Raw genomic sequence first — 13,346 nt, forward strand, 5'->3', positions numbered from 1 at the left:
TAATTTTTTTTTATTGTTTTGTAAAAGGATTGTAAATATATGGAAATGATTAAAACGTACTGAATACGGTTCATTTGCATGTTGATTTTTATGTAAATTTACTTTAATGTAATTTTTTTTGGTACATTTCTACCTGCGTTATATTGATAAGTGAATGCTCAACACTTTTAAGTTGGAAAATGTTTCAGAACTTCTCTGTAAGTGGAACATTTTCGCAGTACGATCATACACGGAGAATGGCATATCATCAGCATAATGGAGTACCAAAAAACTATGAAAAATGCAAATATGTTACCATTGATACAAACTTCTGTGGGAAATAATTCAGTGCAAAATAGAAATACATTTTTTGCACTGAATAGTTTAAATCAACATTAACAACAAGCTATTTATGCAATGAACTGTGCTTTTACTATTGTGTTTTGTATTTGTAATAAAACTGTCTACTTTGACTACTTTCTCTTTTTCATTTTGTACAATTAGACCCATGTTTGGCAAACAGTATCATTGTCAACTTCTCTCGTGTCTGCCCAAAGTACTTATCCAGCTCTTTGATTCACAGTTTTCACTTTCAATTAAAACACTGCCATTTGCAAAATTCCCACATCCTAAGTATCAAAGGCTGAGAAGGAGTAGAGAAAACATGCTGGGGCAACATCTGAATCCTAATAAGAGAAGGTTGACTTTGGCCCCGTCTGCATGTCTACACAAATGAACGGACAGCTGATATGGCTTCAGTGGGATGAAACCATTGACCTTACTGAGAGGGAGAGACAGGGAGCAGAGTGGAATGCCAGAAGCTGGAAGCGGGAGAATTTGTCACCAATCATACATAGCGACTTATTGAAGGAGAGGGAAAAGGAAAAAAGAAAAGTTTGACATTTATTAGCTTTATTTTTTTTGTGTGTAGAGAAAGAAGGAGAGAGTTGGTTAGAAGTCGGGACAAACATGGAGGTGGAGCCAGAACTGCTCTGATGTGTTGGGCAGATGCTGCAGCTGGGATTGCAGAATATGAGCATCAAATATATATGCATGGGATTTGTCAAGCAAACAATTACGGCTTTATAAAAACTCTTTTAAAAACTTTCTAAAACTCTCCTGCAGGCATGTCTGTTAGATAAAATGCTGCCTTAGGTCACGTGCGACCCTGGCTGCAGAAACATCTTTCCGTTTGATGCACTCTAATACACTTTGGCAGGTAGGAACACAAGGTCTCACATTGCAAATTCAAACCACTTCCTGCGCTCTATTAAAAAGCTTCATCAACGCAGCCAGCTCTAACAGATGAGCACACTCCCTGGAACTAACCAGCAGAGAGTTTTCGAGGAACACATTAGTATGCATGGGAAAAATGCTTCTATTTGAGCAGATGCAGACGGCGGAGCCAAACAGATGATCGGTGGGTGTTTAAAAAGGGACATCAGCAGGATGAGGAGTCAGAGATTCTACGATGAGTGAGACAACCTGCTGCCGACATTTACCTGGCTTATCAACCACTGGCTGAGGCTGAGCAGCAATGACAAACCCACCAGAGGAACCTGCAGGATGCAAGAGGAACTTTCAGTTAGTTTGGTTCATTTTTTGGTTCACAATCTCTTTATTTTGCATTGTGGTAGGCCTGAAAACAGTTGCTGTCCTTGATCAGGCAAAGATGGACCTCATATTTCTCACAGTAGACATGGGAGAAGTGATTGCCTGTGCAGTGTTTGCATCCCTGTCGGGTTTCCTATGTTGGGAAATGATCAATGCAAGCCTTTCTCACACCAGGGGGCACACTAGAGGTTGGCCTTTTGCGAGGGGGAGGTGTTCTCCCTGCTTCTGGAGAGGATAGTGGCCTTGCCTTTTCCTGCGCTTGTGAGAGCTGTAGAAACAGCAGCTTCAAACCTTCGCATGGGCATGGGTTTCGGCCTGAACTTCTGTCTCTTCTGTAGAGGTTCCATGCATTGATTACTCCATTACACCAAATGTACATATACCATCCTCGGGATCTGAAGCTGAACTTGTAAAGCGCAGATAGCAGATCAAGAAGGTCAACTCCTTCCCTGAATTAGTTGTATGTTTCAATGATGGCTGATCTGGGAACCATTATGTGGGATTTCGATTTTTAAGGCTTCACATTGCCCAGTGGTTCGATGCCGACAAAAGAAGAAAGCAGGTTCACAGCTTTGTTGTCGTACCATCTCACGATGATGTTGTTCTCCTGGTTCACACTGAAATCCAGAGACCCTCTGCCCTTTTTCTTCAAATCTTTCTCATCCATCATGTTGCAGTCAGAACTGATGTAAAGTAGCTGTCTGCAAAAACCTTGTGATTCTTTCCTGCTGGAAGGGTTGAGGTCTCCAGTAGCACCAACATCAGATTTCACTTTGTCTGGATTTTCTGCCCCTTGGCAAACGTCGAAGTCATAAAGATAGCCACTTTGTCCTGCACGTCCCCACACTTTTGAGGTTTTGCTGGCATGTAGACACAAAGATATGATTTTCCCTTGAAAGGCACCATGATTTCATCAACAGCGTGACATTCTTCAGGAGGTATGCAAAGAAATTCTTGGCGTAGTTTTTGTAACCACGGCCTGAGTTTCCAAAGTTTATCTTTCTTTGCATCATCAGACACATTGAGGTTGACCTGAAAGTGAATCAGTGTCAGCAATTTCAGGAATCGATCTCGAGACATCACATCACAAACTGAGGAGTACTTTGTCTCCATCTCCCAGTAGCCTCGTACATCTGTACTAACCCCATGTGCATGTACATACCCAGAATGTGTTCACTGGCGTTCCTTCTTTCTGCACACTGTTCAGGTTTGTTTGTTCTGCAATTTCCTGTAGCATTTCATCAGTCACAAAATCTTTGAAATACATGTATGGTGTCCAGTCAAGCCTGTCTGAGTTTTCCTCAACACATTCATCAAATTCAACATCTGGAGGTTCAAAGTTTTTCTTTTTCCACTGATACTCTTTCCTTTTCACTTTGCCTCTTGCTGACTGCTTTTTTGTTGTGTCCTGTGTTGTTGTTCGGTCCTCGACTTCTGCACCTGTCTGGTCCACACTTTCATCTTGTAAGTCTTCCTCGTCACTACTATCTGAGTTTTCCTCAGTACACATTGCAGTAGGAGTCCATTCCTCCTCCTCCTCCTCCTCCTCAGCCATCCATAATCATCCCCAGGACATCTTCAACACTGATTTTTTTTTGCCATCAAAAAATACACACAAAAAAACAAATGTATTGTATATTTCTTCTCTAAATTGTTCATTTTTTTGTGGAAATCAATGAGCAAAAGGCAATTACTTACAATGGAGCAATGGCAACATTCAGCTAGTCTAAAATCATCATGATGCAGCAGGTTGCGATACAAAAATACAATATGGGTTATAAATATCTCAATTTTTACTCTAAATATATCTAATTATGTCATTTAAATCTTTAATAAGTTTAGTTAAATAATAAAGACTGTATTTTGCTTTATTGAATGCATAATGTATGAAATGCAATAAAATTACGATTAGTTATGAAATATTAATTAGTTTTACTTTGCATCAGTCCAGTAAATATTCCTATTGAAGTTCAGTAACAATTTGAAAGTTTTTCTTACCTTAACTTTTTCAAAATTAGCCAAAATATTCCTGAAAAAAAACTTGTGGGTCACTGATCGACAGCTGCCATTTTGGATGTCTCCAGTGAAGGCCTTCTGGTGAATGAGTTAGTGACCCCTGGTGGATTGACCGTGCACTGCATGTATCCGATTGTATACATTAGGTTTTTACAGAAAAAAAAAATCACACTGATGATGTAGAGGTCTCAGAAACTCATGTATCAAATATGACAGGTTTGGCATTATTATAGTGGGTTAGGATGAAAGCAGCGTGTGATGGTTGAACTCAAACACCTGTGAAAGGTGTGCTCAGTTACCTTGAGTGATGCACATATTCTGCTTATATTTATATCTGTGTTATCACTCTTCAGGGAGCTTCTTGTGAACATCATACAAACTTCAAAATGTTCAGCTTCTTTGAGAGTGGTGCGCCTCTTTTCACAGTTTTCAGAACCCATTAATTTCAAACTTTGATCATTCCCTGACACTTCAACCGCATTCATACCTTACTTAATGGTCAGCTACTTACACTGCACTCTGCTTACTCTTTTAGCGTGCACATAAGCAGGCTTCAACTCCCACACGACAACTAAACTTTATCTACAGACATTGAAAATGCTTTCATCTTTTCCATTTCAACTGATATTTTGATCTTCTTGTCTTGCCTTGGAAATAAACAAAACGCATCTCCAGCTCCTCTAAATCCCATTTTTTCACAATTAATTTAAGCTTGCAGAGCAACATTCTGACATCATGTTTCAGTTTATACACTTCAAATGTCACTTATTTCTTTTGGGACATCCACAGACACTGGCAGCTCAATCTTCCACTCAGGAGAGCAATATGTAAAGCATCACTGACACTTTAACTGCCTGTGCCTGGTCAATGTGACACTTTTGTCTTCAATTACAGTCCAATTTCAGACATTACACTTCAAATACATTTACTACTTACAGATCAACTGACATTTTTCACTCCTACAAACTCTTACTTTTCAAATGACAACTGGACTGCAAGACTGAAACAGCAGCAGACAAATTAATTTCATTCACCTCCGTATTTAACGTCAACTTTTCCAACTTGAAAAACTACCACTAAGTATAATTTAGTCATAAGTTATAGAGCTCTTGATCACCACCTACAGGCAACAACCAGCAATTACATGAGCACGTGTCTTAATTTAACCAGACGTCTACAGCTGGCTCCCTTTGTCATGGCTCTAACTTTTTTAGACTGTCTGCCTTCATCTGAGCGTCAAATTTGTCCCTTTCCTTTGGATTTTCACTAATTTTTTAAAGTTGTATCTGTAGTCATCGATCTTTTCTTGGTTTGTTCAGCCATAGTAAATTACAGTTTCCTCACAATGCTTACAGAAACCGGAAGTGCAGCCGCTTAGCTCCGGCTACCTTCTCTTGCAGACCAACCACCCTCACTAAATGGGCGCCGCTTGTGTTTTTTTCCGCGAATGTCGCTTCAGACACCCAGTCCGTTATAATACTATATACTGCAAATGCAAGGCTTTCATCAGTGGGCATCATTGTGTTAACTCATTCGGTGATAGATGGTGACTCAACAGACATTTATTTAAGTTCGAGATTGTTACTTCAAACTGTGTCACAACAGAAGAACAGAACAGGCAGCAGAAGGGAGAAAATTTAGCACTTACAGGCAGGTTGGAGATGAAGGGCAGACACGATGGCAGCAGGGAAACAGGCAGATACTGTAGATTGGCACAAAAGCAGGTCCAGAGCAAAGAAAGTCCTAAATGAAAACACTAATCCATATGGCAGGAATCAAAACAAAGGAAAAGCTGTGGTATATATATGGCATGACACTGATTAGTTAAGTGGAGGCAGGTGTGCAGGTGGGGTGGAGAGAGCTGAGAACTGACAACAGGTGTGTCGATTGATAAAGGAGGGAAAGTCTGAGGACATCTAGTGGAGAGGTAGAGAATGGCAAGGAGACTGTTGAGGGGGAACAGAGGCAGACTTTGTTGAATAAGGGTAAGATTAGTTAATTTTGTTAAGAAAATAACGCCTTCATTAGTTTGTCTGTGTTATCTTTGGTCAAATGGGGGTCTTTTGTTATTTTAGGACATGAAACCCTCACTGATCCTAGGGTAGTGAAGCAAACCTTTCAATGAGCCTGGTTGAAGATCAACAGAAGGGAAAGAGAAACACAATCAGACAGTCAGAGAGAAGAAACAGATTTTCGGTCTCTCGTTGCAGCACCAATAAATCCTTTCCAACTGGCTTATTCTATCAGCCAGTGCCAACACCTTCTGAGGCCTCAATGACGCATCTGCAGGCTCATCCGAAGGTGCACCACTTTTCCTAATAACACCTGTGAATTACTGACCTGTCAGATAAACTGTTATTGCTAAAACAGTTAAGTGTGAAGGTGGTGAAAGGTTTATTTGGAAAGAAGATGGAGACTTCATGGGGACCACAGCAGGGTGAATGATTATTAACAGGGAGCGGGTGAGGTTTAAGGAGTCAGTTTCCAAAATGTGCAAGCAGCCATCCAAATCCAATAAGGATGAGAAGTATGAGAAACAGTTTGAGCGAGTACAATGCTGAAAAGGGGGGATAAATCTTCTGTGAAGTAGGTTTGCTGATGTTTGTTGTGCAGCTGCAGAAAATCTTCCCTCTTTCCTTTATCGTCTCTGCACTCGACAACCTCTCTGCCCCTCCTGACTTCAAGCGCTGAATGGTTGTAGACTTGGCTTCCCTGAGCCTCGAGGGGGATGTATTGGGAGTGGCTTCTTTTTAATCCATTCTACTTTCTCTTTCCCTTCTGTCCCTGCTGGAAGCACAATAGCTATGTTTATTTTGCTCCCCTTGCATATCTACCATCGGAAATGCAGCCTGTGCCCGGTCCAAGGCTCGTGCTGTCCTCAAACATCCCCAAAATCTGCAACTGCCAAGGCTCCTTGAGGACATCAGGATGGAGATGGAGTAAATGCTCAATGTCGAAAATAGCAATACGGTGCATTTGGTTATGGAAAATATCAATATTTACCTCATAATCTAAGCTTATACCATGGTCTTGTTAAGTACTTGTTTCTGATTGGCTGCAGGGTGTTAATTAATTCCTGATAATGCACATCCTCTTAGTTTCTCCAGAGAAAGTGTTCCCCGTTCGAAAGTAATATGCTGGCAACGTATCAGCTTGTATCTGAAATGAAAAAGGACAAACTTATCCCCTCTGAACATACTAAGAATGTGGATCACATCGTCTTACATCCCATTTGCTAGTCAGCTAGCTATTTCAGACTGCAGATGACAGTAAACATGGCCGATTATTGGTTTGTGAAAATCTTCATTGGGGAACAATGACATGGCTAGCTAGCTTGGTAGTCGACCTGTTAAACACACTGTCAAATTATATTTACTTTGTGTCAACTGTACGCCAAGTTATTGACTTTGACTCGTGCTGGCATACCGTTAGCTTTCTGACTAACAGCTAAGCTAAAGAGTTCTCTCAGGTCAGTGGACTGACAATAACTTTCGATGCCAAGTAGGCAACCTAAGGTCCCCATACTGGTTCGTTCTGGAGCTATCATAGACTTTTCATTAGAAGATTAGGAGTTGTGTTGGGCAATATTGGTGTTACAAATATCGGCGTTAATAGTTAAACTACATTCTCCTGACTCCCAGTAGCAGAGACGTCCCAGGTATCCGTTATACGGACGTACCGCTGTCTGCTACACATACACATTTCCGGACCGCATGAGAGAGCTCAGTGCTCTGCAACTTTGTAGTAGGAGAATGTAACTTGTGTGAACGCTACCTCACTACTGAATAAATAAAAGAGTGAAGCTACTGAAAAGCTATTTGATTTTTTTTTAAAAACACGCTACCAACAAGCTACAGAGAAATAGAAGTAGCAAGCTACTTTTGCTGTGTTGCTGTAGCTTAGCTTGCTACATTTCTCTAAGGGATAGCTTCAATGTAATAAGGCTAAATTTAATGTAGAGTAACTGTTAGCTTAGCTCAAATTTCATGAGTAGCTTGCCCAACACTGATTAAACCATATCAAAACGTTTCATTGTTATTTAAACTTTAAGTCCTTACATTTTAAAGAATAATGAAACTTTAAGGACTTAAAGTTGACACTGACGGTTCTTTATTGATCTTTGAAACAGAATATGACAACATAAACTAAAATCAAGACTCCATACTTGTTTGTTCACAAGCTTACGACCTTATCATACAGTGTAGCAAGACCAAATCATACTGTTGAAAGCTCCAGAACAACTCACTAATGGATGCTGTGACTAAACTGTCAAACTCAAGAAATACCTTATTGTATTTTTGTCATAAATAGAAAGAAAACTACCATATTATTTGTAATATAACTTGCTGTATTTACATCCCTGACATGCGCACAGGTCAGGCCAGAGTATGTTGACACATGTGCTTCTCAGAGACTGATGTCAGCTACTTGAAGCATGTTTTGGGATCTACTCAAATGTTGGCGCATACATGCTAAAACCCTTTGGCTACCATAAATCTCTCAGGGCAGTGGAGTTAACTGCAGGGCAATGCTTCTTCTTTTGAGTGCGATGGCCTTACTTCAAACAAGGAGCAAAAAATAAAGCTTCTCAGGTACACAAATCATTTGCGGTGTCTCAGAAGTCCATTTTGGTCTGTAATGCTGTTTATTTAGGTCAGTGGCGCCATAACATGTGGGGACATGTTTCATGTTTTTTCAGGTTTTTCTTGGTTGAATTTAAACGCAATCCTTACACTGACATTTCGGCCACAATGAAATAAGACAACATATGAGTTTGAGCGTCATGGCTTACGTTATGGTCACTTTTCTCGTCTGGTGACTTTTCCTTGGCGAAGTAAGCTCCTCACACGGTCTAGTAAAAGACAAATAAAGCATATCTGGCATACCTCGATATAGATATTCCATTTTATGATGAAGGACAGAAGCTGCTGTTATGTCATAAAACTGTATAGTCTATATTCACCTCACATGTGACATTAAAAGTAATCAAATGTTGTCTGACCTCTGGCCCTGTTTAGAATGCATCCACTCAGACAGACGAGACTTGACCCTCAAGTCTAAGAACATAAACCGAGGCGGCCTGTGTTCTGTGTTTGCCCTCCATATCCTACAGTAGTCTTTGTCTTGGACGGGGCCACAGTAGCCTCCTCGCGGGGGCCTCGCAGGGACTTCAGACGAGCGGCATCCTGCAGCAGCAAAAATGGGGCCAAAATCAATGTCCTGTTGGAGGCACAGCAGTGGGAAAGTGCTGCATAATCAGATGGGCTTCCCTCCTTCTCTCTCTGAACTCTGTTTTGTACCTGAAACCAACGAGATCATAAAGACTTAAATGCTTATACAGCCACAACAATCCAAGAAAAAGCATGATTTTTGTATGGGATAATATTAGATGACACAGGAGTACATTGCATTTGGAGTTATTGTGAAATTTCTTGGTTGGAGTTGGTTTGCACAATAAGCATAAAACCATGAAAAATTCAGCACGAACACACCACACACTCAAAGCGGTGTAATTGGAGATTATGCTAATATTACATAATTGCAGGCTTTATACATTTTGACATAAAACAAAGGGAATTTGAGTTCCCACAATCCCCCAGCTCCAAGTGCCTCTACATTATCATCTGACCAAGATTGAAGTCTTTTTGTTTGCTCAAGATATTACTGTAACAGAGTGGTGGGTGGACTCGAGTCTCAGCTAATAGCTGACCTTTGTGGTTAAAAGTTTGGGGGGTTAAACATTTCAGCTTTTCATCAGAAACTAGTTTTATGAGTTTTCTACCTTCTTCTCCAACCTGACCCCTGAAGAGAGGAGCTTAGTGTGTAAGTCAGACACTGACACCTTGTGGTTACATTTATCAAGTGCTAGTTGTCAGGGATTTATTGGTGAGGTGATATATTTTCGGCCTAATTCACTTGAAAGGTTCTTGGTTTGGGCTGCACGGTACTGCCGTGGTTAGATCAGTTCGAATGTAGTGGTCTTTTCTTTGTGGAGTTTGCATGTTCTCCCCGTGCATGTGTGGGTTCCCTCCGGGTACTCCAGCTTCCTCCCACAGTCCAAAGACATGCTCGTTCAGGTTCATTAGTGACTCATATGAGTGTGAGCATGAAAGGTTGTCTGTCTCTATGTGTCAGCCCTGTGACTGACTGGTGATCAGTCCACGGTGTACCCCGCCTCTCGCCCAGTGACAGCTGGGATAGGCTCCAACCCCCAGCTACCCTGAGCAGCATAAGCAGTATAGATAATGGATGGATGGTGGATCTTGGTTTTGTGTGGAAAGGTGCAGAATATAGTTAGAGTTACGTCTGTTCAGGAAGAAAAATACTAGACTTGTAAGCACTGCTGCAATGATAAATTACTGGTATTTGATAGATCACTTAATACAGATAAAGAACATTTCAAGTGAATTGTTTGCCCATGTAACAGCAAAGATGAATGAAGGCTTGTACACACTGATGTAAACACATGTAACTAAATGAGTCATGTCACACAGCAGAAAACCCTCATGCGTAGACACACTTACAGCAGGTTAATGTGTTACAAGAGGAGGACGTCATGACCCGTCATGAATAAGGATGACTAAAAACCTTCCATAGATACTAAATCATCCTGTATAGTAAGATTTCAATTTACAAGAACATTCTGGGAATTCTATAAACTAAGGTAAATTAAGGTTAAGCATTTTCTATTGTGCAACAATTCATGAAGAGAAAATGTTCTGGGAACAAGTTCAACTGATGAGTTTACTGAGAAGTTTCTAACACTGTTTTATGAGTGCTGTGTTATAAGTGTTGGGAAATGAAAGAGTCTGGGATTACAGGGTCCCAAGAGAAAAGAATTCCAGGAAATCTATCAACTAAGGTATATTATAACTAACGAGTTACAACTAAAGTCAAAAGAGACTGAGGCTTAAGCATATACTGTTACATTGTTAATGGACGAGAGCTTATATTTTGTATTGCAGTGTGTTGTTTTTGCTTTATGTCACATTTCTTTTAATGTTTTTTTAACTGTGTAATGCTCTATACCTGAACAGAGGTTCAGCTGTAGTTACAGTTACCTCCACATCACCAACAACAGCTGTAAAATGCTACATATTTGTGCAGCAGCAGTAATAACCCTGAAATATAATTTTTCACTTATGAAAGCGATTTTCAAAATAAAATGTCCTTTTGATACTTTAAGTTGCTTACAGTGATTTTGAACTTTTTCTTAAGTGCAATTTTGAGTTTGGGACTTTAACTTATCGTGAAGTGTTTTTACATTGTGGTATTTGAATTCATCTTACAGCTACCTGGTTCAACTCTAACAAACAAAATGCTGCTCTGTGTGAATGTGAGAGGGTAAAGGCAAGAAGGACACAGGTGTATTAAGTGCTGTCAGTCCTATCTCTCATTTGAACACGACAACTCTGCAGTTACACCTGTTTCCTAATACGCAATAGTGCAACCACTGTATTCAGTGCACACAGCTGCAATGGCATCTCTTCCCCACTAGGGGGTGGAGGCAGACAAACTAACCCAAACTGACCTGCAGTGGATATCAGAGGCCGCCTTCTGCTGAACACTGCTGATAATGTCACTACAGCAACACTGTAGAGCGTCTGCCAAATGACCTTGATGCTCTTTACTCCCATTCTCACCCCGACTCCCTTCCAACGCTCTGACCTCAACTCAGCCCAACCAGAACCATTAGTGAGCAATGTGCCAGATAATGTGGGCCAACAGAAGGACTCTGTGTGTGTGCATGAGTGTGTGTGTGTGTGGTTTTTACTGTTGTGTCCTAGAGGCTACTGTTGTGTGCGGACGTGGAGGGTTTCTGGCACGGCTGACGCATTCTGCTGGGTTTCACAGGATTTCTCGCAAGACCGCATGCTGAATGGAGGTGGTACCGAGGGGAGCAGGCGGACCTGTGGCTTAACAATGAGTGTGTGGGGGAGATAGAGAGAACAAGGGGGGGATGAAAGGGAAGACGAGAGACACAAAAAAGGGAGAGAGGGAAGATGTGTGTGTGCACATGACAGGTAGAGAGGAGGTAAAGTTTGTAAGAAAAATTAGGCAGCAGGAAACAAAAGATGCAATAAAAAGGAAGGGATAAAGCTGCAAACAAAAGAAGCCCAAGCATGAAATCATTTATATTGCTCCACCGCAGGCACAAATACTGTATATTTACTGGCGAGCATTGTAATAAACATTAATCAGAGAATGTTGCTTCTGTTACAGATGGCTTGACCTAAATTACCACATTGTAAATCATAGAAATCCAGCAGCAGTTGGTAAATATTTTCCTTTATCCGCACTCATACAGACGCGCTCTTACAGTCCGCCTTTGTGTGTTATATAAGTCAGCCCATAAAACTTACTCTGAGTGTTTAAAATAATTGCATGTTTTATGTATTGACTCATTTATTTATGCTTTGAAGGCACCAACACACATGCAGCCTGTCACTCCTCTGCTGCCTCACCTCTCGCTGTCAAACAGACACACACTCTTCCTCCCTGTCACACACACATCTAAATGTAGAGCAACATTAATTCTACAGCAGATGAATGAGTTTTTCCCACCTGGGAGTTGTGGGCAAAGGGAGCGCTGCTATTTCAGCTGCGATGTCAGAGAGAGAAAAGAGAGAGAGAGAGAGGAGGGGGCAGCGGGGGGCTGCTGTGTCTGACCGCAGAGAGAGAGAGAGGCTGCTGGGGTCCGAGGCCGAGGCCCCCTGCGACTGACCCCGGAGCAGACAGTAAAAGCCAGGGTTTATGGAAGTTCAGAATGCGGTGGGTCCCCAATGCAAGAGCTCTTGTGTCAGATTCTGTGCAGAAGTAGGTTAGACATGAGAGGGGCACTGGAAGAGAGTGGTTTATAGGCGTCTATATGAGTTCAGCACACGCTGATGTGGTGAATATTAACCAAGAGCAGTGACAGAAGGTTGCTAAGTGCAGTTACATTTCAGAGGACGATATTCTAGTTTTTACCCGACTACACTTGCAGGATACATTTAAGACTTAAAGAGGGGGTATTATGCCGTTTCACATTTTAAGACATATATATAATGATACAATGTTGGATGTCCAAACTAAACATGGATGAAGTTTCAAATCTGCAGGTAAAAGTATGTGGGAGTAATCCCCAGGCTGCTATGAATGACAGGTTTCACACAGTTTTTTCTACAAGCTGCACTTTGTGACATCACAGGGTTTCTTAAAGGGACAGAGCTGACTGAGTCGTTTCAGGTTAAGGCTGCATGAGGGCCCGCAAAGATCACCAGTGTGAGAAAAATAAGGAGTTTTTTAACTGTAAATTATGCTAAGCTACTCCACAGGTATCACAGAGTGAAATATGAAGCTTGAATTTAACACAATACCCTCCTTTTAAAATAGACACATGATAAACTTGAGGTTTAACTAGCAGGTCCCAACCTATTTGGCTCGGGAATTGTGACTAGAGGTCTTTGATTTGATACCAATTCCAAAAAAGAGACATCCCCCCCGGCACGCCTACGATAGTCACCTTAAATAACTGTTTTGGGCCCAAAATTTTAAGTTCCATCTTCAAATTATGTTCATTTTTATCTTGTGACCCAGTGAAAGGGGCCCGAGCCCTAGATTTGGAACCAGTGGATTAATCAAACTGTACATGAAATATACAAATCTAGATCCAGCTCAATCAGCAAACTTCTACTTCTAGTGTTGTATTTTATATTGTGGTATTACTACTTATTCTTAAATGATGAGACTTCCAA

General features: G+C 41.0%; 1 long non-coding RNA gene across 1 annotated transcript; it reads right to left on the reverse strand.

Moving 5' to 3' along the window:
• Positions 1-6,243: 6,243 nt before the first annotated feature.
• LOC138595770 (uncharacterized) lies at positions 6,244-8,532 on the reverse strand. The gene is made up of 3 exons (XR_011308558.1): positions 8,402-8,532; positions 6,613-6,768; positions 6,244-6,522 (listed from the first exon to the last, which is right to left on the reverse strand). It is a non-coding gene; the product is annotated as an uncharacterized lncRNA (long non-coding RNA).
• Positions 8,533-13,346: the final 4,814 nt, after the last annotated feature.

Source organism: Semicossyphus pulcher, unplaced genomic scaffold (assembly GCF_022749685.1).
Source record: "Semicossyphus pulcher isolate SPU_LCO1_2020_fin unplaced genomic scaffold, fSemPul1.0.p SCAF_18, whole genome shotgun sequence".
Taxonomy (NCBI): domain Eukaryota; kingdom Metazoa; phylum Chordata; class Actinopteri; order Labriformes; family Labridae; genus Semicossyphus; species Semicossyphus pulcher.